The 25232-nt window shown below is 46.9% G+C and overlaps 1 long non-coding RNA gene across 1 annotated transcript in view; it reads left to right on the plus strand.

Moving 5' to 3' along the window:
• The window catches only part of LOC120892876 (uncharacterized), a 64964-nt gene that overhangs the window by 11117 nt on the left and 28615 nt on the right, over positions 1-25232 (plus strand). The window contains exon 3 of the long non-coding RNA XR_013423755.1: positions 20407-20565. This is a non-coding gene — a long non-coding RNA (uncharacterized LOC120892876). The remainder of the gene's footprint in view (positions 1-20406; positions 20566-25232) is intronic.

Raw genomic sequence — 25232 nt, forward strand, 5'->3', positions numbered from 1 at the left:
GGTCATTGTGAAGTTAGCCTGTCTTGCTCATGAACAGTAGTCTTAATCTATTAATATTGCCTAAGAAGAAGAAGAAGAAAAATCCCACAGGGCAGGAGTCAGGGACTTTGGGAACATTTGGAGAAAATTTACCAAAATGGTTATACATTATCTCAGGTGGCATCTGATTTTCAAACAGTAGCTCTCGGCCTCTAGGTTCCCAGGCAAACTGCAAATCAGTTAAGATAACGCAGGTCCTTGTTAAATGCGGAGTTCTCACTGATGAAGTTGGATAGCCCCCAGGATGCACACGCTCTCACACACTCTTCTGTATGGATACTTCAGTAGGAGAGCTGAGCCCTCCCTGAGAGGAAGACAAATGGTCATGGAGACTCTGCAGGAGGCACGGCGCACACTGGGACGAGTGCATGTGAGGAGGAAACGTGTTTTCCATTCTGATGGTTTATGTAGAGCATGGAAGAGAGAATTCAGGAATAATTCCAAAAGATAGGCTCAGTTAGGCTGGCGGTTAGGGAAGTAAAGGGGCCACGGAGAGGTGTGTTTATTAGAAAGTCCTCGTCAGTAGCCTGGAGCAGTAGACAGGGCCCTGGGGGAGACCTTGGGCTGAATCCTGGTCCAGATCCCACCACTGACGTGCCAAGCAGTTTACTCACACACACACCCACCTCTGTGATGGTTCTCCCTCTTGCTTTGGGGAACCTTCCTCCTCAGGAAAGGATTAGGCAAAGGGATCTTGGCTTCTCCTTCTGATGTTAAAATGGGGGGCGGGGTTCTAGCTCTGCAGGGTTGGCTCAGTGTCCTCCAGGAGAGCAGCTGTCCCTGAGGCAGACATTGGTCCAGCCAGTGATGGCAAGCCCCGGCTCCATGTTTACCTGCTGGAGATGATGAAGCACTTTCTGTGAGACACATGTGATGGTTTTCCTCCCTCCCTCCCTCCCTCCCTTCCTTCCTGGTTCTGAGGATTGAACCAGGCCCTCCCACATACTATGCAACCAAGCTACCTCCCACCCCATGTCACTAGTTTTCTCTTCGGAACCCCCTGGAATCATCTCACAGTAATTCTGAGGGTTAAGGTCAAGAAGAGAAAGTGCAGTGTGCTCCCTCCTACCTGCTCTGCAGCCGTGCTCTGGACATGAAGCCTCTCATGCAGTGGTCCCCAAACCAGTTATCAGGGGAACCGAGAGCAGAGAAGGAGAGGCTTGGGGAAATGAGGCACTCTTAAGAGGATCATTGAAAACAGACTTTTATCAAAGTGCCACTATTTCAATGGAAAACCATAAAAAGGAGATGACCAAACTATAATCATCCAACAGCCTTCAACAAAATGGTGTGGAGAACATGTGACAGAAATTTCTCCAGGAGACAGGTAGAGAATTGGGTGACTTCCTCCGCTGCCTCAGAGAGCTCGCAGTCTGACTAGAGAAGACGACAGCACCTTAGCAACGCAGGCCAGAGACAACGGCAGGGCGAGCCGAGCCCTGATTTGGGGAGGTGAAAAAGGTCATTGAAACGGAACGGGAGTGACATTCTGCTGGAGGGATGAGGGGAGCTCTTGTGAGGCTTGAAATGAGCTGTGAAAGACCTGGAGGGGGACGTCACAGGGCATGAAGGCAGAAGGTCCATCTGGCCCCGAGAGCAGCACGTGAAGACCAGAGGAGCCCCAGGATGAGATGCACCTTCGGCTTGGGTACAGATGTCTGGCCCTGTGTGGACCCAGGTGGAGTGTGATATGGAGTAGGACGTGTGGGATGTGAGTTTGCCTAAAGCACACGGTGCTCAACGGGCCCACAGTTCAGTTTGGGAGACTGACCGGAGAGACCAGCCCACCTTGCTACTGCCAGAGGACAAGTGGGGCTCCAGGGAGGGGGGCCCCTGCAAGCCAGGATGGTGCTTATCACTCATGGCGGTGGGGAAGTGCCACATCAGCTCTTCTGTAGACTTTCCATGCCCCAGCAACTGGCATGGACACAGCTGTGTAACAGAAAGGCAAATGTAAGCTGCCAATACCGTTTGAAGACCTGCTTCATTAACCCTTTATGGGTTTTAGATACAAGGGGGGAAAGGAGGTATTTTAGGGATTTATTATGCATCCAACCATTTAATAGACACAATTTCAAGCAGTATTTAAAACAATGGCATTATCTCCGTGTTCCTAGATATAGAAATTTAGTCTCCAGGAAGATGAATCTCATTCTCAAGGTCACAGAACAAGTGACCTGAGATTTGAATCTAGGTATACCTTACCCAAGGTTGGTTTTCTTTCAGCCCTCTTTTTTTAATTGTACAACAAACTTTCTCAACCTCTGCACTGGTGACATTCAACCCTGGATAATTATTTATTGGACCAAATAAGGATGTTTTGAAGCATCTTGGTCCTCTGCCTTCTTCCTACTAGATACCAGTAGCAACCTGCAACCAAGTCGTCTCTACACATGGCTGAACATCCCCTGATCTGGGGGAATCCAGTTGCTCCTGTTGGAGAGCACACAATGAAGAACCTCTGTTCTAGAGTGAACTTTAGTCTCTCTCTTTTTGTCTTTCTCACTCTGTCTCCCTTTACACACACACACACACACACACACACACACACACACACACGGAGTTCCCGGCAGAGTTAAATATTTCAATTCCATAGTTCCCCAGGCACTCATTATATTTTCCTCTAAATCTTTTTCTGTCACATAATATATTCTTTACAACAACATTATTATCCATCCATCACCCAAAATAGAAACTTGGGCAACATCATCTTAGACTCCTCCTTCTGACTCTCAGCCACACCATTCAGGTCTTCAGACCCAGCACCCACCACCCAAGGACCACTGAAGCCCCTCCAGCCCTTGAGGCACTTTGTGTTCTTGCAGATGAAAGGCTTCCTCCTGCTCCCCAAGGTCTTCTCCACCCCACACAGACACACTTCCTTTTCTGCCAGTTGTTCTGAGCACAGTCCCCTGGACAAATGGTGGTTCCAGCTGGTCCACAGTGAAGGACACAGGCAGGTCCATTTGGACCTTTTGAAAATTATTGATTCCTCCACTGATATTGGGTTATTTCCATCATTTAACTTTTTTTCTTGTTCCTTTCTCTTTTTCTTTCTTTCTTCCTTTTTTTCCAGAGGAGTAAAAAAGTTTTATTTTCTTTGACAAACTCTTTTATTTATTGATGGTATTATCCTGTTCTTTAACTATCCTAGTATAAGATTGAAAAAAATAAGGCAAAAAAAATCCAATGATGTATTGCTACTGCTTGATTTATCAACCTGTGAAATTTTAACTCTCCTCTTTTCTCTGCCTTGGTTTGGGATTCCCTAGGAAGTCCGAGTGCAGCTAGTTGGTACATGCCGTAGTCTGAGTGTGCGAGGTGTGTGCAGAAGGGGATCCATGGTACACTTTGTGAGTGAGGGAGTAACATGAGAAGGTAGCCGGCAGTGTGCAGGGCTGAGCTCCCCCAGGGAACAGGCCCTCATGCTCAGGAGAACGCTGAGAGCTCATCAGGGCAAGTCCCACAATCCTGCCTGTGATTGGCAGAGCTGCCATGTCCTGCAGAGCGCACTTCAGGTAATCACCCAGAGGACTCCTGACCGCACAGCCACGCTCCGGCCTAATTGCACATCTTGGTCCCCCGTGGTAATGTAAAGCTCTCCAAGGACAAGGACATTGCCTTCCTTGTTTGTCATCCTCAGAGCCTCCCCAGAACCCTCTCAGTGGAAAGCAGTCCTCAAATGTCAATTGAGCAAGTTCCTGCGCGTCCTGACGGGGAGGAGGAGCAGAGCTAGCTACTGTTACATGCTTATTTAGTGGACAGCCTGTGGCTGCACTTGAAGCTCTGGGTGAGAAGTCGTGAGGCTTCAGGAGGAGTGGGAGTCAAGGGGAGACGATGGAAGGAGTGTGCCACCCCCAGCTCTTCTGAATGTGTGTTTGTTTGTCCCAGGTAGCTGTGTGCCCAGTGAGGTCACGGCTGGGCCTGACTTTTCCATACTTACTCCAGAGTAGGGACTGAAGAAGGACAAAGGATTTAATGGCCTATTGAACATTAACCATAACGAAATTAAGTTAATTAGATGTTTAATTAATCAACATGATTACATTTATTTCTATTTTTACTATAATATTTTGAAGGACACTAGTGAGCTCCTTGTAGAATGAGAAAGTACAGTTTAACATGGCTTCATGGCTTCAATCAGTAGATGATAGAGATGAAGATCAGGAGAACACTGACGGGTCCCTGAGGCACACTCGATGCAAACCGCAGGGATCCCTGGGTGGAAGTAAAGCTGAAGAGACTGTGAGCCACTAAGAGACCAGAACACTGGCAGAAAACTGAGAGTGAAAAGACAAAGGTCACCTCTAGTGAAGAAGGACAGCAACCAGGCACGGTGACAGAGGCTCCATAGGCTCCAGTGGGCGGCTGGCTGCTGCCTGGGGTGTGGGATGGACACCTCCTGAGGCCATGCTCAGTGGTTATAGAAGAAGAGCAGTGAGTGCCGGGGAGCTGAAGGGCACAGGCAGCCCACGTACGGGATCAGCACCCGCAAGCACCCAGGGGTGGGAGGGACGTGCTGCAGTGGGGGGTGGCCGGAGTTAGCATGGGACTTGCTGTAGCCAAGGGGATGGGGACAGGCTGGCCCTGCTTTTGGGGGGATCTAGAAGTCTAGAGGTCATGGCACAATCATCTCAATGACAATGCGGCGACGCTGCCCAGGTTTCAGATACTGAGATTCGAGTGAGGAGTCCGGGGGATGAGGATGGAGGGCAGTCTACAGTGGAGTGACCGGGAGTGGACCAAGGTGGGGTGGTGAGGGAAGGGGCTGCCGATCCGGGGGCTAGGTGAGAGGTTGAGTTCTGAGCACACTCGGGGCCATACAGGATGGCCGTGTCTCTCCACACGGGGATCTCAGGACCCCAAGTGTACCCAGGTTGTAAGGAAGGGAGGTCAGGGATGAGGACACACTCGGGACCTGGCTGACCAGAGCTCGGTATTTGCGGGATGACTGTCCTGTTTCATCCCTTTCCTTGCACTGGAGGATTAAAGCTCCTCAGCTGCTGAACTTACAGGGGACACAATCCACTCTTCTCAATCCCATGCTCCAGTCTCTGCAAATATGCCCCCAAGGTCACCCCATAGGCACCATGTTCTTAATTCTGAAATCCCACACTGAGAGGGGTTGTCCTTCCATTTAATTTGATTCAATCAATATTTACCAAAGGTCAGCTAGGTTAATGCATTTAATATAGTGGACTCCACAGAGAAGAACACTGGAAGTGAGAGGTCGGGCTTCTTGGCTTTTAATAGTTTGCAATCTAATTGGAGCCCCAAATAGAGGCACTGCAAAGAATATGTGTAGTTGAAAGCATTGACTGTATGTAAAAGATATGAAAAAGAACCCCGACTTTAGTTTACAGATTTCAAAGGTTCTAGTTGATCTCTATGAGGTGGATATGATTGTACTATGGGTTTCCATTATAAATGACAGACATGTGCCATTGAGGGAGGGATTCTTATTAGAGCCAAAAATGTTCAGGAAGCGGGGTGTTAGGATGCTGCTGATGGTTTGTCTCTTTGGGGTCAGACATCTTCTGCAGGACAGCTCTTCCAGGCCTTCTGTGGGGAATGTCTCAGACTCTAACAGATCTTACCTTGTGTGCTGTTCCACGTGGGCTGCCAAGTTTGACAGGCGTCACTGACAGCACGACAGGCACAGTGTCCGTCACCCGCAGTGGACAGAGAGCCAAGCTAAGCACCCATGTTCTAGGCCTCAGGACAGGCACAGTGTCCGTCACCCGCAGTGGACAGAGACCAAGCTAAGCACCCATGTTCTAGACCTCAGAGCAGGCACAGTGTCCCCCACCCGCAGTGGACAGAGACCAAGCTAAGCACCCATGTTCTAGACCTCAGGGCAGGCACAGTGTCCGGCACCCGCAGTGGATAGAGACCAAGCTAGGCACCCATGTTCTAGACCTCAGAGCAGGCATAGTGTCCCCCACCTGCAGTGGACAGAGACCAAGCTAAGCACCCATGTTCTAGACCTCAGGGCAGGCACAGTGTCCCCCACCTGCAGTGGACAGAGACCAAGCTAAGCACCCATGTTCTAGACCTCAGGGCAGGCACAGTGTCCCCCACCTGCAGTGGATAGAGACCAAGCTAAGTACCCATGTTCTAGACCTCAGGACAGGCACAGTGTCCCTCAGCCGCAGTGGACAGAGAGCCAAGCTAAGCACCCATGTTCTAGACCTCAGGGCAGGCACAGTGTCTGGCACCCGCAGTGGATAGAGACCAAGCTAAGCACCCATGTTCTAGACCTCAGGGCAGGCACAGTGTCCCTCAGCCGCAGTGGATATAGAACCAAGCTAAGCACCCATGTTCTAGATCTCAGGGCAGGCACAGTGTCCGTCACCCGCAGTGGATAGAGACCAAGCTAAGCACCCATGTTCTAGACCTCAGGGCAGGCACAGTGTCCCTCAGCCGCAGTGGATATAGAACCAAGCTAAGCACCCATGTTCTAGATCTCAGGGCAGGCACAGTGTCTGTCACCTGCAGTGGATAGAGACCAAGCTAAGCACCCATGTTCTAGACCTCAGGGCAGGCACAGTGTCCCCCACCTGCAGTGGACAGAAACCAAGCTAGGCACCCATGTTCTAGACCTCAGAGCAGGCACAGTGTCCCTCAGCCGCAGTGGATATAGAACCAAGCTAAGCACCCATGTTCTAGACCTCAGAGCAGGCACAGTGTCCCTCACCTGCAGTGGATAGAGACCAAGCTAAGCACCCATGTTCTAGACCTCAGGGCAGGCACAGTGTCCCTCAGCCGCAGTGGACAGAGAGCCAAGCTAAGCACCCATGTTCTAGATCTCAGGGCAGGCACAGTGTCTGTCACCTGCAGTGGATAGAGACCAAGCTAAGCACCTGTGTTCTAGACCACAGAGACATTCAAGTCAAAACTAACTGATTTCAATGTCCGTGATCCAGTGAGGATGTGTTTGTTCATTCTTGCTGAGGAGGGAAATAACACTGACCATTCCTCCTGTGACCTTTCTCGTCTAGGACCCCAAAGGTCAAGTTGCAAAGGAGCTGTCTCTGGGTCCAGAGATGCCAGTGTTTGAACTAGTGATGGACAGAGCTAAGATTTCACAGGCATCAGCCAGGAAGATCCCATGACCAAAAAAGCCAGATTGGCCTTTCTCCCCGCTAAGGAGGACTCGTCTTTCACATGTGGGTCATGGGCACTTTTTATCTCTGCCATAAGTCAATCTCCTCGTGGAGCGGATCAGGGCAGGGGGGGCTTCTTGTCCACTCACGTCCACATGGAGAAGGGAGAGGCAGCAGGGGCAGCACTCCCCTGAAGCAGCGCTCAGAAGTGTCTGTGAGGAGGACCTGTGATGCTAGAAATGGGGTCCTTCTGTATGGAGTGACCAAAACTGCTTTGCTTATTTGTTTGTTCTGAGTTAAGTGTAAGAAGAAATGTGACCTTTGAATTAGAAAAGCACCATTGAGCCCTTGGGTGTATTTGAGGAGGAGACCAAATAAGAAGAGCAGGTATCTTCCAACCATCAGTGGAACTGAGACGAGGATCCTTACAGAGGAATAAGTAAGGGAAATGCACCAGACCCTGGTGAAGATGGCCTCTCTGATTGTGCCTGTCATTTTGCTTGACTCCAACAGTGTTGAAAGTGTGGCAGCCACCGAATCTAGGCCCAGAACAAAGGTGCCCCTCTGTGAGGGAGGGCCAGCCCCGCAGAATGGCATGGGCAGTCACAGAGGTGCTCCACCAGCCGGGTGGCCAGCAGGGGTCCAATCAGGACTGTGCTTCTCCTGTACTTTCCCGTTGGATTGTCCTTCCTACTTTTTGTTCTTGTTCAATCCGTCAGTTCAGCACATCCAGGACTCTACCTGGCATCATCTGCCAAGTAGAGAAAACCTCTGGGCAATGTATGGTGGTCAGAGCAAAGCACACAACCCCTCTTCATCTTCTTGAGGTTGTCCTAGGTCACCAGGGTCACACTGTACTTGAAACTTCAGATGAACGTTTTAGTTAGATGACATGTCAGTGCTCACCAGAATACTAAGCTGAAAAGCCTGTTTTCAGTTTAAATACTACTTTATATTTGGGGAAGAAGACTCTCAGCCATGGGTAGATGATTTGACTATTATCACTCCCCCCCCAAAAAAAAGAGAATCAGTTAGTAATGATTTCAGATCCAGGATTCAGCATGATGCTATGTGAAATAAGTTAGGATGTAGAAAATACATTATTTTAACTGAATTAGCCCAATAATTTGTGACTTTTTCATCATTTTTAATGAAAATAGGGGGTTATTAGCAATGCAATATTTGAAATTTGAAAAATACCTCCATTTGGGTTCACATATACAAATAGGTTTAATTGTCATGGGGGATATTCATGAATAACATGGGTTGGAGTCCAACTTTCTATTGCTGAATTTTCTGTCTTCAAATTATATTAAGGTTCTCTTTAAAACAAGCAGTTTTGAAAGGAAAATATCCGGGTAGTCAGGAAATGACATTAAATGTGCACGTGTAAAACCATCAGAGAGCAGTCATTTCAGTCCCTTCCTGTGCATTGGTAAGCCAGAGTTTCCACCCGGGTCCTAGAGGTGGCCAAACACATGTGCATGGGTCATAGCCATCTACACTCACAGCCCAGGGGAGGAGGACCACGGGGCAGTACAATTGAGAACAGGGTGCATCCCCGGAAGCTGCAGGAGACAGGTTTTGTATCCTGGCTAGAGTGGGATGTCCCCTCTGGCCAGGGGAGGATGGGGTTGGCTTGTTTCCATCATCCCGTGGGATGAACCAGTTATTCAATCCTAAGCAAACACATGCCTCGTCCCTTGTCCCTTTCTACAGAGGGTGTTTGGCAAGGAGCCTTGTCCCTGGGAACAGAGCACAGGGGCAGGTGGGTCGTGAGGTCATTTCAGCAGGTCTTGGGGCAGCATGTCCCGTTGAGCCTTATTTGAGGTCTGACACCTGCAACAGTGGATGTTGTTGATTTCTAGCCCTTCTCTACTGTTGATGTTCTCATCCCACGAGAAATGGCAGCTACTCTTTAAGAACATTCAAAGTCTCTTTCCTTTTATGTATCTCTGATCCAAATTCCATCGTTATAAGACTCTCTACATTATTAGTTTTCATTAAATATTTCAGCCCAAATCAGAAATCCTGGATCTGAAATCTTTTATCTAGTTCTGGGTGTACATACTGGTTAGACTGGCATGTGGACTGGCAGTCCCATCCACCTCCTTCAGAGGGCCTCCAACCCCATAAGGTGGAGTCATTACCAGCATGGCTGCTCACCAGCCTCTATTGCCTCCAGCTCTGTTGTGGAAGTGGGCGGTATATCAATTTTTCAGGAGAACCAGAATCTCAAGGAGTGGGTCGGATTGCCCAGGCAGCTCGGCTGGTAAGGGATCCTCCAGGGTGGTTCACATTAAAGTTGAAATTTTTAATGCAGACTATTAAATGGGTTGTTTACACCTTATTTCTGGCAACAGACTGCACCATATTCTGTTTTGTATTGATTTCAGTAGCTTCATGGTTGGGAAAAACATATATCTAATGAAATGAAGTTAAATTTCACAGTAATAACACTGGAAAGTGTCACCCTTAGGGAGGAGTGAAGACAGCAATCGCTGACTTACGGCATGGTGAAGTAAGGTGCGGGGAGGCACTGAGCAGCTGCTTTGTGCCCTGGAGACCCTACCCACCTGTCCTTCTGAGAGCCGTGGGAAGTTGGGTGGTTCAATGGTTCAGCCTCACTGACTCTAAGGGCCAAAATAGAGAGAAGCGTCTCTTTGGATAGGTTGCACTGGAGCTTGAAAAGAAGACTCACGTGCCTGTGGAGAGACCAGGCCCACAGTCCAACAGGGCAGACTCGCCTGCTTCCCAAAGGGGCCACCCCCAGAGTGGAGGGTGACAGGAGCATGAGCCAGGGCCGTGCCGCCCGTCCAAGGCTGGGAACTCTGGGTAGAGCAGGGCCACTGTGAGGGGCTGAGGCACACTGCTCCCCAGACCCTCCCAGAAGCCCCCTCAGGAATGCCAAGTCTTGTCTTCCGTTGCCCAAGGTCACTGTGGATTTGCGGGTAACCCAAGGTGGCCTGGACCCTCACCCCTGACGTGCCTGCCATGCGGGGCCTGCTGAGACCAAGCATGGGCTCCTGGGGTGCTGCTGAGGTGGCTGGCGACATTCCTCTCCAGACTCTGGGGTCAGGCTAGGACCCCGTGTCCTCGCCTGGCTTCCTGGGGCCACAGCACGCGGTGAGGCGGGGGGCTGGGTGTCGGAGGCTCACCCCTGGGAGGCATTTGTCACGATGTCTCCCCGCCTGACAATGTAATTGGGGCAAATTTTGGAACTTGCAGAAAGATGATTGAAGAGGTTTTAAATGTCTCACAGGAGAGCCTATAATAGCTTTCCCAAACGGCAGGGAAACGAGCAAGCAAGGTGGTCTTTCCACAGGTGACATATTCGGAGCCCCTCCCATCCCCAAACCCTTCACTTTTTAACATAAATGACAGACTTCAGCTTCCCAATTAAACATTAAAAAACAGCCTGCTCTCTCAAAGATGAGCTCCAAATGATCCGACTAGCAGAAATCTTCCATCCTAAATTAACTGCCTACAATCCTCAGGTCCAGCATTCATTTCAATTCCAAGGGGGGCATTGTGCCCACCATGACAGGCCCTTTGCATGTCCATATCAGGAAAATTGTCAGGAGTTTCCCTTTTAGACCAGAGAGCAAAGGGGAAAATATATGAGCTGGAGATATGAAATACCTTTTTGCCTCTGGAGCTTCCCTAAACAAAAGACAAATTACCCTCTACCCACCTCAGGGGAAAATAAAAGAGTTCCTTTAAAAGATCCCCAAATTACGACTGTCGCCTCTCCCGAAAGATCAACCATGCTCTGGTTTCTTTGATTGGAATAAGATGGAAATTTCAGAACAGCCAAAGGACAGAAGCTGACCAAAGTACCTGATTTCCTGGAAGCAGTGGGGCCCTTCAGTAGATAGGAAGACAGCTGTCTACCACAGGTGGACGTGGCCGCCACACGGGAGCCCTGATTCCAGAGCCGGTCTGCTTCTTTAGAGATGGAGGGTGGGGGAGAGGGAACTGTACCTGGACTAGAACCCAGACTTCCTGCGGGCCCCAACTAGTGTGCATATTTGCAAGCAGAAGGCATTTCTGACCCTTCTTTTAGTTACATCATTTACTGTCTAGGATGAGACTCGTGGCCTGTGATGATGTCCCCTTGGAACTCTTCTGTGCCTTGCTCATGACCCTTCTCTCCTCTATTCAAGGGACGTGGAACAACAACAACAACAAGTGAACACGTAGAGTCCCATACACATAAACGTAGGTCTACAGACTCCAGGTACGAGGGCACACGCCTGGATTCCCAGCAACTCAGGAGGCGAGTGAGACGGGAGAATCATCAAGTTAAAGGTCAGCATGGGCAACTTCGTGAGACCTTATCTCAAAATAAGAATAAATAAGTAGGGGCTGGGGTTGTGGCTCAGTGGTAGAGTGCTTGCCTAGCACGTGGAGGTCCTGGGTTCAATCCTCAACACCACATAAAATAAAGATTATATCCATCTACAACTAAAAAATAAATATTATAAAAAGTAAAAAAAAAAAAAAGACTGGAGATGTAGCTCAATGATAATGCAGCCCTGCATTCAATACCCAGTACCAAGAACAACACAGGTAAATAATATAGTACACAGGAGTTGGATGTGGCAGGTAGTCCTAGCCTTATCAGGACATACAGAAAGGATGTGCACTGTACATCCAGGATAGGAACACGGGCTGTGTCCACCTTACACAGGTATGATGGGATCAGTCACTAAGTCTCATCTGTTCCTATGACAACAAAGGCAAAACATGGTGGTCTGGCCGTACCTGGATGCCTTTAGGTTATTTTCTAAGGGAGATTGTACGTAAGATGCAGATTCCCATATAGTGGCACCAACCCTTCTAAACAAGGGACAAATTGTCTACAAATTTTAGTAGACTCTCCTTCCTAAGACGACTGCTCTCACCTGTCCCCCCCTCGCTGGGCCCGGTGCAAGGACCCAGGAGACTGGAGCCCTTCCCTGGATGCAGTCTGCACCAGCCCTTCTCCTCACTCACCAGTTTCCATTGTGCAGTGTGCTCAAGAACCTCCAAGGGCAGCTACCTATTACACAACTATTTTTGGAAAGCCCTCTGTTCTTGCTCAGTTGTAAGCACAGAATTGAGACTGGTAAGTACGGCCAGGAGGAGCAAGGATGGGCAACACAGTGAGGTGGTGGTGGAGGGGCCGTGTGGGGAACCGGCCTGCTGGAGGCCCTGGGGGGATTCCCAGGAGCTGCCGGCTCCCCATTCGGCTCTGGGTTCTCCTTTTCCCAGGACAGAACCTGAAGCTCTGGTTGGTAGATTTCTGAGGGCACCTGGAGGGAGCAGAATTACAAAGCAAGGAGGAGCCACTGTAGACAGAGCGCGTGCTGGGGAGGCCTTGCTTCCTGAAGGGACCTCTCCTGGGACGTTTCATCACAGACTCTGACTTCTTCCTTGGAGACTCTGTTTTTAATAGGAAAGATGGAGCCCGCGAAGAGTTGTAACTGACTCTATTAAAGAGGTCCCTTCCAGGAGCCTCGAAGCAGTTCCACACTCCCCATTGCCGGTGAATCTGTGAACCGTGCTGCAGGACTCTGGTCCTTTCTCCCGGGGAAGTGTAGTTAGAACCCTCTCTGCTCTGGAGCCCCACCCACTTCCACCATCGCAGCCCCCATCTGTTTGACTGCGGAGGCTGACTTCATGAAATTCTGTGTCCTTTGCTGATCCTGGAAGGGAGCGACCAGTGTCCATATTTATAGCCTTCGTTTCCTCAGTGGTCAGCATCATCACTGTTCAATAGAGACTTGTTAGGGGACTACCATGCTCTCTCCACGGTATTGATGGAAAACCCAATACCCAGGGGAGTCAGGCATCAGAGCCCAAATCTCACAGCAGGTAACTGAGAGGAGGAGGAGAGAAATCCTTTGACACCTGTGCGTGGCACCAAAATAACCCTGTCAAGTTGATTCTGCTCTGTTCTCAGCGTGGATCAGGTAATTTGTCAGGCTGTATCTATGTGGGTGGGGGTAACACACGTGTAACCATGTGAGCCTGATCATGTATGTGTGAGAAGCAGGGCCCAGCGCCATGGAGGCCCAGTGGTCACCCTGCCGAGGGCCAGGATGCCCTTGCTCCTGGAGACTCCTCTGGAGAGCCGGGACGGACTGCACGCTGCCACTGCCTCCCAGAAGCTGTCCAGTGTTGGGAGCCTCGGCAGTTCGGCTTTGTTGCTTTCCCTGACGTGCCATGGCATAGTGCCTGTCACAAACTGGAAAGGAGACCTGCAGGGTACAAAGGGCTGCCCGCCCCACCATTGCATTTCAGCCAGATGAGCAAGGAGAGGCAGAGAGGCCCAGTTCCTCTCCACTTGGGTGGCTTTCTGAGAGAGTAATCATTTTGGGCTGAGACTAAAGAGACACCATAGAGAAAGACACTGCAGGTGGTGACAGAGTCGCCGGATCCAGCTTTTGCAGTTTTATACACCTAGAGGGTGCGTTTGTGGAAGAGCCGTGTGGCATTTCTTAGAGTGGAAGCTGGTTGCTAATCGCCTTGATAAAGAGTGAAATTACAAAGAAACTGGCAAAACTGATTGCCTTAAAAGCAAGAGACTTATTTACCAGGTGGGGAGGAAAGTTATTTTTCCACTCTATTTATTTTAGTATTGAAATTGGTTTCCTCGTATATGACTATATCTATTGTGTGAGTATACAATATTAACATAAATTATTTTGAGAAAAAAATGGCTTCTATTCATGAAAGCGGCTACTAAAGTAGGAGCACCTATGGCCGTGGATTTCTCACGTCTAGGTCCACTCTCACAGGCACAAATCTAGGTTTAATTGAGGACCCTCACCGCAGGGCTTTTGATGATGCTGTCAATTAGCAACCACACTCCTGTAACATCCTGACCCCTCAGGCTGGTGTAGACCCTCTGCATTTCTTATTTATTGCTATAAGAAACATCTCCAGACCCTCAGGGCACTTGGCAGTAGAGTGTTTGCTCGTCTGTCTGGGGGCTGCTGGGTTGCACTGGGGGCTCGGTTGACCGACTGAGCTCTCTTGGAGGAGCGGGGTTGGTTCCTGGCACTGGATGAGGCTCCCCTTGGCTGAGGCAAGGGCTTGAGCCAACTCTACTCCTGCCATTTTCCCCTCACCATGCTACTCCCAGAATGTCCTCATGGCAACGAGTGACCTCAAAATAGGGGCTGCCAAGCCCTGGTGTTCAAGCACCTTTCACAACTCTGCATCACATCCATGAACAGCCCGTGGCCATAACTATGGCCAAAGCTGGTCAAACTCACAGGTCAGGAGCTGCACTCGGAAAGGATTTCTCAGTTTAGAAGTTTGAAAGGCTTCAGCAGACTCCATAGAGCACATTCATGCTAGGCTTTGTTTAAAGGCAAAGGATATAGAACATTTAGAGGAAGGGGTGCAGGCAGGCAGCAGGAGTCTGAGACCATCCGGACATGCTCCTGAGACCTCTATTCTACAAGCTCCGCCGGTCCCAGTAGGCCCAAAGGGCTGGCACAAAGAGTTCTGAGCTGCAAGAATCTTGCTGGGATGAGAATGTCCAGTTCTTTATTGTGAGTTAGCATCCACATAGCAAAGAAAACATTCAGACTTTGTTTTTTGGGATTGGTGTATTTCACTCAGCATGATATTTACTTATCATGACATACTTATAATATGTCAAAATACATTCTATTATCATGTATAATTAAGAAGAACAACAACAACAAAACAAAAACAAAAAACAAACAAAACAATGCCCAGTTCCTGAAGATGAAATCAGACAAAGGGGGAAAAGAAATAGAAACCAATGTCTGAATACTTTTAGGATGAGTGTTTCTTCAAGATTTGGGGACTCTATTTCCTTTCAGAAATCCATGAAATCTCTGAACTTGTCTCCCCCATAAAAGTATATGTATTAATAAGCACATACTTGATATGCAACTTAAATCTTTTCTAAGTTCTGATTCCAATTTATGGACTTCTGTGGGGTTCTGCAACTCAGATTAGCAACTGCTGAGTGCAGTTTTGCTACCTGGAAACCCTGGAGAGGAGCTCTGAAAGTCAGCTTCCGTCTGTCTTCTCCAGTGGTCTGTCCTCCTTCAGCATCTGGAGGTCAGTGGCAGCTCTCTAACATCAAACCACAGTTGGTTCACTTTTCCTCACCTAGGCATCAGAATCCCTCTGATCCATATGCGTAGTTACCCCTCCCATCCCCTCCTGCATCTCTTACAGTAGAAACAGTGGGCTTTCTGTTCCTTTCCTTCTGATTGGTTAGGAGGGAGCAATGCTTTCCTTTCCCACCTCACGGTGGGAGCTCCAGTTGGTTGTGATCACCAGCTGACCCTGGTGGTCTGTATTGAATCGCTCAGCGCCCACCCTCTCAGCCCCCAGCACACACCCATCTTACTAACACTCTCATTATTCCATCCGTGGTGGGCTGCCAGGGCCCACAGAGCTAGTGCCGGACCTGTGGGGTCTGGCTCATGCACAAGGTTTTCTGCTGTCCTTCATCATGGTCAGTAAGACACTGCTTGATTTCAGTAAAGAAGCACAGCTGGAAGATTTGAGTGTGAGGTCCAGGAATTAGACTGCTTATAAAACCAACTTTGCTCTGCAATGTCTGTGGACAAAGCCGGCGAGGTCTTTACAGTCTTATAATTTCCCAATTGTCCTTGGTGCCAATGTCCAACCCTACTGTCCTTTCAACTAGTTGAACACAGCCATTGGCTTTTCTCCACTGAAGCAATGAAAGTGATCATCAGGAACATGTTGCTGCATGTGGAAAGTGAAGGAGAGTGTTGGAACTGTCCAAGGTTCCTGCACCCACCCCTCCTCTCCCCAACCTCTGTGGTTCTTGATCTGGAGCGTCTTATCCCAGTCGCAGCCCTGCTCCTGCCTTGGCTTTGCTCTGCACACACACTGACCTCCTGCCTCAATACCAGCTTCCTGGAGGAAATGAACAAAACGGACTTCATCTCACAGGAGCACAAGACGTCCAGGCCCTCCTGAATCTTGTTATCTTGCAGAGAGTTTGGGCATTTGAACCACCCTTACATGGGCTGAATCTTGCCTTGACTACTTTTTTTGTTGTTTACATTTGGACAAGTCACTTAAGTACGCTGAGCTCACTCTTCTTCCCTGTGAAATGTCACTTATTAATTCTGACCTGGAGCAGATTATTTAACTGGTGAGTCTCAGTCTCTTCACCTGTGTCCGTTTCCTAGATTTGGTGTGAAAGCTGAATGAATCAAAACACATAAAATGCTTAGCATACCTCCCGGGACAATAGATGTTCAATACCTGTCAGTTGGGTGGTCACTGGGCATAGATAAGATGCTCACTCCTTTATGCCTAAGAGCAGGAGATCAGGGTCAGCTAACACTTAAACAATTTCAGAAATGACTCTGAATTGAAAGGGGAAGAAATGACTGTTTCAAGGATCAAGAGGTTGTAACCCTTCAAGGCCTAGGTTCAAGATGCTGACTTGGTGTATTAGGCTCTGGAAGACTTGTTCCCATTCCTCATCCGAATAGTCCAGTCGGAACACATCTGCTCTGAGGGTCACACCTCCCCCAATCACCCAGATCTGTAAAAGGATGCCAAGTCTTCCTTTTGTTTTCCAGAATTAATGTGCTGGAATTGGTAACAGATTGGGTTGGGGGGGGGGACAGAGAGGAAAGTCACTTTAAGAGGATCTTTAGGATTCTCAGTTGAGCTCCTTAATGCCTGGTAGTTCATTTAGTAGAATGTCTGCTCAGAGAAGGAGAATCAATGGATAGGGCCTGAACAACTTTCCCACCTCTAAAAGAGGGCAGAAGAGAACAAGTATATTTTTAAAAAGGAGTTTTTAAAAGGATTCAAATATCTCTTTTAAAAAATTTAAATTTATTTATTTATTTATTTACTAGTTACACATGACTGTAGAATGTGTTTTGATATATTATATAGACATGGTGTGTAACTTCCTATTCTTGTGGTTGTACATGATGTGGTTACTCCGGTCGTGTATTATATCTGAACACAGGAAGTTATGTCTGATTCATTCTACTGTCTTTCCTATTCCCATTCCCCTCCCTTCCCCTCATTCTCCCTTGTCTAATACAATGAACTTCTATTCTTCTGTCCCTCTCCCCCTATTGTGTGCTAGCATCCACATATCAGAGATAACATTCAGCCTTTCATTTTTGGGGACTGGCTTATTTTAGTTAGCTTGGTAGTCTCCATTTTATTCGTTTACAGCAAATGGCATAATTTCATTCTTCTTTATGGCTGAGTAATATTCCATTGTGTATAGATACCACTTTTTCTTTATCCATTCATCTGTAAAGGGCACCTAGATTGGTTCCATAGCTTAACTATTGTGAATTGAGCTGCTATAAACATTAATGTGTTTGTGTCACTATAGTCTGCTGGTTTTAAGTCCTTTGGGTATATGCCAAGGAGTGGGATAACTGGATCAAATGGTAGTTCCATTCCAAATCACTTTGAATGATGCAAATTCAAACCCAACAGTTTGAGTCATGAGGTTGGTGGCAGAGATGGCAGGTTGTATCCCTGCAAGACTGTCTACCGCTCTTCAGAAGGTTCAGGTGAGGCATGTCTTCAAAGTGAAGTGTGCCTGTGTTGGTGGGGAGCACGGTGAAGGAAGGGGGTGAAGTGTTGGAAGACAGAGAAGTCTGTGCTAACCTAGGTGTGGAGGCAAGGTCCTGGGGTGACTGTGGGAGCACAGGCTTGAGCAAAGTGGAGGAACTGGATAGCAAGACTTGAGAGGCAGATTGGCCTGGCTACTAAGAATCAAGACACAGTGGCCCAGGACGGGGCTCCCACCTCCAGGGCATCCCAGGGAGGCCCAGACTGCCACACCCTCCCCTGGAGGAGCACCCCACACCTCCTGAGTGTGCCCCCCAGGCACCAGGCCCTTGCCACACCCTGTTTCCTGCAGAGCCTTTCCTGCTTTCCAGGACTCCGCCCTCTCCAGCTGTGCGTCCTGTTTCAAGTCTACCCTCTGACCTCCTTGCTTCAGTGGCTCCTCTCAGATCAGCTCTTTCAAAAGACGGAGGAAACACAGCTTCACAGCAGTTTCTTCAGTGATTCTTGGGTTCCAGAGATCAAAGAGAGGCCTTGGCAGCCTGGGTGCAGCAATGAGCTCACAGGAGCGGGCCAGCAGGGCATAACCTGGCTCTAAAGGAGAGCCGTGCCCCACAGTGAGGGAGCCTGCAGTGGAGCCATGGAGGTGGCACCGGGGACGGGAGAGTTCTGATCCTGGCTTTGCCGCGTTTTGTCCAAGTGACTTCAGGGTGAAAAAAAAGACCACATCACAGCTCTGAGCTTCAGTTCACCCCAGGAAGTGGCGCTGCTTCTGAGGTCCCTTCCACTTTCAAGTTCCTCCTTTGGAGACGGGCACCATAGTGAAGAGGATGCGATTCTTATCTGGTTCAGGAACCTGTGCTTGCTTTTCATATCCACCATGGATGATGCCTGTGAGGTTCCCAGCAAGTCCTTAAACATCTCAGCAAATGCCCTCTCATTTGCAAAATAAGGGTAATACACATTTTCTAGTTATTCTCATGATCAAATGAAATTTTGTGGGAACAGGTTAATTTGAGGTCCACCGAAAGTGCCTGATTAGGGAGAAGTTTCCCGCATGCTTCTTGTGGAGGTGTGTGATGAGTAAGAAGAATTGCGGATGTTTTATAATATGGCTTTCCTTGAGTATGCACTGTCTAAGCATATATGGGCCCAGAAAAGGAGGTTAATAAAGATATAAATTAATTTAAGTATTGATTTCTCTTGAAATATTCCCAGCAATTTTCTGTATAAATGATTAGAATTCTGCCATCAAAGTCACAGTTCCTAGAGGTCTGTGGGAAATTGCTTCAATGAAATATCCTGAGCGGGAAGAGACTGGGAGAGCCCACTACCCACCTCTTAGGAGGATGTTATTATAAAGGCAGCAGAAATGGCCCACAGGCTCTGGCCAGCCTGGTCACAGAGAAACAGCCCTTGCTCCTTCTTGTCCACCAACTCACCTGCACAGGCAGCTGTTTTCACAAGGAAACATGATGGATTTCTGTTTAATTGCAAAAACCTCTGTGTGTGCTTACTGCTTACACATTACCATAATAAGAAAACTGGGTACTTGCAATATTTCAATCCATATAAAAACATTTTAAAAATACTTGAGTCTTAATTTACTTTATGCAATCTAAGTAGAAAGGCAGAAGGCCATTTTTAAGGGATCAGCTATATATTCCAACCCCTTGAAGAGGCTTTGTAATGTGTATGAATGCAAAGGCTGTCAGACCACAGCTTTCAAGAAAGTTTAGCAAATGGTAAGAAATCACTGGAAATCAACATTTTTGTAATATATATATATATTCCTTGCAAAATGTGAGGCTCTCTATTGTTTCCCCTTATTTTTTATTTTTACTTTACTTTTTAACTGACATATAGAAATGTAAATTGTATAGGATAATGGGGTTTCGTGGTATTTCAGCAGATATGTACATTGTGTCAGGCTTGAGTCAGGGGGGACTTATCTGTCTCCTTGATCATCTAGCAATCCCTTTTTCCAGATTTTTGCGATGTGCATTGTTTCCATCTAGATTGGTCTTGTCCCTCCGCCCTCCCAGCTGAGAAAAGAAAGAGGTTGAGTTTCCCCCAGGAGGAAGGTGCAGAGACAAAGTGATGATGTGGAGTGCCAGACGCCACTCTAGTTGCTTGATTTTATTTTCTCTATGTTTAACATAGACATGGTTATTCCCTGTGGTGGTGGAGGAAGCCCTAAGAGCATCCAGCCACAGACAGGCTCCGACAGGATTCAACCTCAGTGTGCTGGTGTTCAAGCCCAACCCTCAGCCTCACTTAGGGATCCATGGGTTCTGGGTGTGGCTTCCTCCACCAGCCTTCCCGTCTTAACTTTGGATCAGGCTTGGTGAGCTCAGAGCTACAAATTAAACTTGCATCTCTTTGTTATTACAGTTACAGTTGCGGGAATGCAAAATTGCAGTCCTTTGGTTCATATCTCCAGGTGTCCCTGAGCCCACAAAGGGCTTGTGTCACCCTTCCTCACTGCCCTCACTGTCCTGTTAGCAGCTGGACATAGGGTCAGGCCTCAAGTTCACCCAGGACCGTCCACTGCTCCCAGGTCTAGCTCCTCTCAGTGTGTGCCCCTTGTTCCCTTTACAGATCAGTGTGAAAACTGCTGTCCGCCTCAGTTCCCACAAAGCTATTCAAGACCAAGACACGGGGTCTCATGATCTGCTGGTTAACTTGTATGTAACAGGCATGGACATGAGTCCAGAATTTGTACTGTACCAACCACAGATGCCCTCAGGTCTTCAGCAGGACATCCGTGACCAAGCTGTTGCTGCCTCAATAGCCAAAGTCAATCTCCTGATACAAAGTGAAGGACTGGCTTAGCATCTCCAAAAGGGGAAGACCTGTGAGTATCTGCTAAGTGGAATCCCACCCCAGTCCTCCTTCTTGAAGTCTGGAGAGACTGGTCAGCCCCCACCCGCCTACTGTCGTATCTGAAGACCAACCAGGAGTGAAAATGCTGCTTCCGGGCAGGGGAGGGGGGTCACTGCCTAGTTGGTCAAGGGGTTTTTATTGGAGGCAGTAATAGTGTTTGGGGACTTGATAGACACGGTGGTTGTACTAAATTGTGAATTTACGAAATGTCACTGAACTGTACATTGTGAAACGTTCCCCATTATGTGAGGTGAATTTCACCTGAGTTATCAAAGGTGTGTGTTGCGGGTCGTGTCCTTCATGGGCGGCCAAGGAAGGGCTGTGAGGAGGTGGCAGCGAGGCCGGAACAATGAAAACACGGAGTAACTTGAAGACCAGGGAAGAAATCTCTAAACCTGGGATACCCAGCGCAGGCTTCCTAGGGAAGGACAGAGGTGAGCCAGTGTCAGAGCCTGGCTGGTGGTGAGCAGTGGTGACCGGGGAGGGCTGAGGGCAGAGTGGCGGGACAGGACCTCTGAGCCTGCTGTGAAGTCTGACATTCTTTTATTTATTTATTTTTGATTTTTTTAATTGTAGATGGAAACAATCCTTTTATTTTATTTATTTTTGAGGATGGAACCCAGTACCTTACATATGCAAGGCAACCGTTCTGCCCCTGAGCCACCACCCAGCCCCTGACTTACTCTTCATCAAACAGAAAAGTAAGCAGAAGAGTGGAATGCATTTGACGACAACTGTGAGGTGCACTTTAGAGATGATACAAGACAAAAATTAGTATTTCTTATAATCTTGAATATGTTATGTTTTAAGAGAATATTCTGTACTATGTAGAGAAAAGGTTGTATGACATATCAAGGACAAGAGTTAGCACATCCTCTTGTTCTGACCCCGTGAACACTTGAATTTTGTCTGGAATGTGGTTTTTGGAGAGCAGGGGGGACCTTAGCCCTCCCTCTGCAGAGAGAAGGGTAGTCTGGGTGTCCATCCACACACATGATCGTCCACACCCCGACTGCTGCACAGATGGGGTAAGAGCACGCGTGTCAATGTTACTGTGAGTGGAACAAACCCATGATAAACCTGTCAAGCAGACTCAGAGCAGCGTGTGAGTTCTGATATGAAGCAGGCTGGACCTGGACGTGTCTTCAGATAAAAGCAGAAATGCTCCCAGTTACCTAACAAACTGCAGCTTCCCTGTTAGGGGTTTATCCTCTCCTCTGCATCTCTGTGTCTTTGCCTCTCACTTTTAACTTGACCTTAAATCGTAGGATTTTTTTTGCCACCACCCCAGCCCAGCCTGCACACCTTGTCCCACATGATTTATTATGTGTCTTTGAAAGCATTCACCTAAGGTTAACTTCAGGATTATATTCTACTTTGGATTTGGAAGAGTAGCCATTTCAGTGGTTCTTTGTTCCTTGAAATTAACAGTCGTTCCGTTTTGACCAAGAGAATATTACTCAGTTTCATGGGCATGGAAATTAACAAAGGACTTTGCAACTGGAACACAGGTGAGAAGTCTACGCTCCATCTACCTGAATGGATTAGCTCTTTCCTACCCGTTACTTGGGAAAATACCAGGAGGATGTGCCACGAATAACACAATTAATAGGTTGTAAGGGACTTAAATTTTTAAGAACATTTCCAAAGACTACAAGTTTCTCCCCCTGCTTCTAGAACTTATTTTTCAAATTCTACTTTACACTTTCAGAGCATGTACTCAGACTTCTTAATGTTGACAGAGAAACACAACCCCTCTTTATTCTAATTTCAGATTAAAATGATGTAATGTGAGAGTGATATGTGAAATACATCACATCCGATGAAGAAATGGCAATTTCAAAAGGCAGTTATGCTTGACAGAGCTGTGCTTCAGAAGAAAATTAATAGTAATCGCACACCCCCACTATGAAGAAATAACATGTCTGTACTACATCACTTAATTTTGACCACAGAATTGTGAAATGGCTATCAGAAACCTGTTTCCCAACTCTGGGAGAAGGCTCCGGCACTGATTAATCTCCAGGTCTTGGTGAGAGTGAGCACAGTGGAGTGAATCCTTGGTCCTTGTGACGCTCTTGAGTTTCAGAGTTCTTTCTCGCAAGCCCCTTGCCACTGCCTGTTGGGACACCTGCTGTGAGGAACTGAACTGTGCCCCCCCCCAACTCATGTTGTATATGATAAAGTTGATCTTATGAAACAGAGAGTAGAATGCTGGTTACCAGAGGCTGGGGGAGCAGAGGGCAGGGCAGGATGGGAGAAGGTTGATCAGCAGGTGCTGCACTGCAGTTGGCTGGGAGCAGAGGTTCGAGTCTGCTACTGCACCGTGGGGGACTGCAGCTAGCCACTGGGGCTAGTCTCTCAACAGCCTAGAAGGGAGGGTCTCGAGTGTTTTCACCACTAAAAAAGTGATAAATGTCTGAGGAAGTCAATCCAATTAACCTGATTACACAATGTATGCATGTATCAAAACATTACACGGTACCTCACTAACGTATATAATTTTATGTTTTTATGTGGCAATTAAAATAATTTAAATTAAAAAATAAAATTTGAAGAAGAGAAATAGGCATTTTTTTAATCTCTGAGATCCATCTCTCTCTTTCATGCACAAAGAGAGAATTTTGTGAGGACATAGCCCAAAGGTGCCGTCTGCAAGCCACGAAGAGAGCCCACACCAGGAACTAATGTGCTGCCACCTTAACCTTGAACTTTCAGCCTTGGAGCTTTGGAAAATAAATGTCTGTTGCTTATGCCACCCACTCTGCTATTTTGTCAGAATAGCACTAGCAAACCCAGACACATAGGCAACCCAACTTTCTGACCCAGATATCATAAAGCAAGGCTTGCTCAAAAGTCTTGTGATTACTGCTCAGATACTTGAGGATACTTGACTAATATTTATTCAATTAATTAATTTGCAGGTTGAGGGATGCAGCTCAGTGGAAGCATGTATGTTTAATGTGCATAAAACCCTGGGTTCAATCCCCAGCACTGCAACAAACACACAAAAATGTATTATTATTTAATCTAATATGATTTTTAAGAGTTTTATTTTTTATTTTGTCCAAACAACAGGAAATAATATTTTGGATGAAAAGTCTACAATACACTGTATTACTTTACATTTGTCATTTGATTTTCACCAAAGCCCTGAATGCTAGGTAAAAGCAATATTCATTTTACAATTTTGGGAAGGTCTGTTTAGAGAAGTTAAGCTACTTGCCTGGCAGCCCCTGACACTGAGCCCTGGGGTTATCCCACCTGAGCTTCCTGCATATACCTTCTCCTGTGGGGAGATCTCATTCCGTGTTTCTCTTCCAGGCTCATAATGAGAAAAGATAAAGAGGGATTAATTTCCAAGGGGTTTGGTGACAGTGCAACCCAGCTATCAAGTCTGGTGTTTAGCCACAGGTGCTCAGTGCTGGTACCAGTAATCTTGATTTCTGCTGTTTCTTCTCCTACTTTTTATCTCCAAAATATAGTGTTCTCTTGATGGAAAATTTTCAGGCATTATGTTCTTAATTGAATTTCCAAGATTTTTTTTTTTTTTTTTACAATTCTTACATATAAATTCAATGCTAAATAGAAATAGCTTTATTCAGGGAAACACTATTCTAGAGTAAGAGTGGTAAGCCAATATAAAGCATGTCATGAGGATAGATCTTACATAATCGACCGGGATGCTTAGTTATTAATACATAAATAGGTATAAATATATTTATAAGCACATCTAGGCTACTAGTATATTTTATGCTGAGATAATTATAGTCAGTATATTTAGTTTATTCTTGACTCGCTACTAAGTAACATGCTACTAAGTAACATATTTACATGTTTATTGAGTCATCTTTATAATATGTCTTATATACTGCCTGATATGTACTTCAAAATTAATAATGTACTTTTAATTTCTTTTCAATCTGTAAGATGGAAAAGGCAAGAGTTGTCAAGTTTCAAATAAATCGAAATAAGGTAAAATATGTAAAGTATAAACTACTTTAATTCTAAGCCTTATTATTGCTCTTCCTTGAAGTAGATTATATGATTAAAATGTAAAATATCCTAGGGGAAGAAGTGAAAATCTCCTCGAAACAAAGAAAGAAACCTTTCCCTACCTGGTTTTGGGTATAGGGGCACAGGCGAAAAGTTACTATATAACGAACATGATTTGTCAAAAGGGTAGGTCACTTAACCTGGGTGCTGGGTTGGAAGCACTGATCTAGGCATGATGTGAGGAACATCCACATAAAGAATTCCTAGCATCTTTATTTTTGCAAAGTTTTACAGTTGACTTTTGGGATTAGTAGAGGTTGATTGGTGCATGGACTTGGGAGACCAGATTGATGGGGTTGAGTAAATCAGGAGTGGAAGTTTTCAAGTGATCCGTTACAGGACTTGGACTGATGCTACAATGAAAGGGAAATTAATGGAATTAATTAATTTTAAGTAGAGACACAATAGTCTTCTAGCTGTCCAAATAAAGGAGACAGTTTTTCTTCAGTGCAAAAGAGCATCCTGTGTTTTTTTCAGGAAAGGCAGCTGGTGTGAGAACGCAGAGATGGACTATAGGTATGTGAAGGGGTTTGGAAGAGATGGGGAGCATGCAGATTCTGGGCATGAAGAGTAGACTCCAGA

Source organism: Ictidomys tridecemlineatus, chromosome 7, assembly GCF_052094955.1.
Source record: "Ictidomys tridecemlineatus isolate mIctTri1 chromosome 7, mIctTri1.hap1, whole genome shotgun sequence".
Taxonomy (NCBI): domain Eukaryota; kingdom Metazoa; phylum Chordata; class Mammalia; order Rodentia; family Sciuridae; genus Ictidomys; species Ictidomys tridecemlineatus.